The following is a 1,582-nucleotide window of genomic DNA, read 5'->3' as shown; positions in this document are numbered from 1 at the left end:
TTCAGATTGAGACAGCTAATAAAGTCCTAAGCTACCCCGCTTGTACAAATAGCCCTCACTGTTTATTTACATTTGCAAAAATCAATATATTTAATCAAATAACCGCAACAACTTCCACTGCGCGTAACTGTAAATTAATATTTAAACGCTGTTTGCTTGCATATTAAAAAAAAACCGTTCAGCCACTCGGTCGTGTTCGTGTAGAACTACAAATCCCAGGGTGCCTTTCGTCGTCCTGTCATTTCAAGCTGGCGCGGTCAGAAGTGTGCGAGGTTTTTTAGCTCAGGTTTGTTTTGTCCTGTCGTTCTGGACGTTTCTCTCATGCCCTCCCAGCAGATGAGTGGACACTAGAGTAGTCACTTCTGACCTGTTCGCCGCATGTTTGGTGAGTAAATCCGACTCCGGTTAGTTCAGTTTAACGGTCTGTTTACACGTTGCTATGGTTACGGACTGGCCCTGGTTGTTATGGCACGTGTGGCTGTTTTAAGGTTTTGCGTTTTTAAGGGATATTTTTCATATTTTCTGCATTATTAAACGGCTGAGATGTAAACAGAGCCGTTCAGAGCGGTTCGGTGTGAAACTCTCTGTTCTAGATAATCTTACCGAGTCAGAGCTGTTCACAGTGGTGGTGATGGGAACCAGACGTCCCCCTCTAAAAGCTCCTCACAGAAAGTTCCTACATGAGATGGTTCTGACTTCACTGCCTGATGACTGAGACGCTGTTTTATGATTGATTTTTTTGGGATTATTAAACATATTTTAATACATTCATGGCGGAGGTATACATGCAGGCAAACTAGTACCCAATGAAAACGTATTATTTGATATTTTCCACTCATTTTTCATCACCATCATTACATATAAGACTCAGAAGACAGGTGTAGGTTGACTGGCGGTTTTGGATAGTAAATAAAATGTTTGTTGTGTTATAGACACGGTGATCTCTGGTTCCTGTCACCACCACTGTAATGAAATGTCTTTTTCTAGAACGAAACATTTCACAGCATCTCAACCACTGAGTAATGCAAAAGTTTAGAAAAGTCGGTCCAATTCTCCTTTACTGACTTCAGCAATGGTCAGCACTGTACTGGCAGGGTTGGACAAAATACACTGTATTGCCAAAAGTATTCGCTCGTCTGGCTTCACACGCATATGAACTTGAGTGACATCACAATCTTAATCCATAGGGTTTAATATGCACCCTTTGCAGCTATACCAGCTTCAACTCTTCTGGGAAGGCTTTCCACAAGGGTTAGGAGTGTTTATGGGAATTCTTCCAGAAGCGCATTTGTGAGGTCAGACACTGATGTTGGACGAGAAGGCCTGGCTCACAGTCTCTGATCTAATTCATCCCAAAGGTGTTCTATGGGGTTGAGGTCAGGACTCTGCAGGCCAGTCAAGTTCTTCCACACCAAACTGGCTCATCCACGTCTTTATGGACCTGCTTTGTGCACTGGTGCGCAGTCATGGTGGAACAGGAAGGGGCCGTCCCCGAACTGTTCCCACAAAGTTGGGAGCATGAAATTGTCCAAAATCTCTTGGTGCTGAAGCTTTAAGAGCTCCTTTCACTGGAACTAAGGGG

General features: G+C 43.6%; 1 protein-coding gene across 1 annotated transcript in view; it reads left to right on the top strand.

The window, feature by feature from the left end:
* Positions 1-246: 246 nt before the first annotated feature.
* LOC108415363 (serine/threonine-protein kinase Nek5) overlaps positions 247-1,582 on the top strand; it is a 35,285-nt gene continuing 33,949 nt past the window's right edge. Inside the window, exon 1 of the mRNA XM_037539187.1 lies at positions 247-385. The gene's annotated coding sequence lies outside the window, so the exon portion shown is untranslated. The remainder of the gene's footprint in view (positions 386-1,582) is intronic.

Source organism: Pygocentrus nattereri, chromosome 6 (genome assembly GCF_015220715.1).
Source record: "Pygocentrus nattereri isolate fPygNat1 chromosome 6, fPygNat1.pri, whole genome shotgun sequence".
NCBI classification, from domain to species: domain Eukaryota; kingdom Metazoa; phylum Chordata; class Actinopteri; order Characiformes; family Serrasalmidae; genus Pygocentrus; species Pygocentrus nattereri.
The sequence above is the reverse complement of the archived record's forward strand: the minus strand, read 5'-3'. Positions and strand labels throughout refer to the sequence as shown.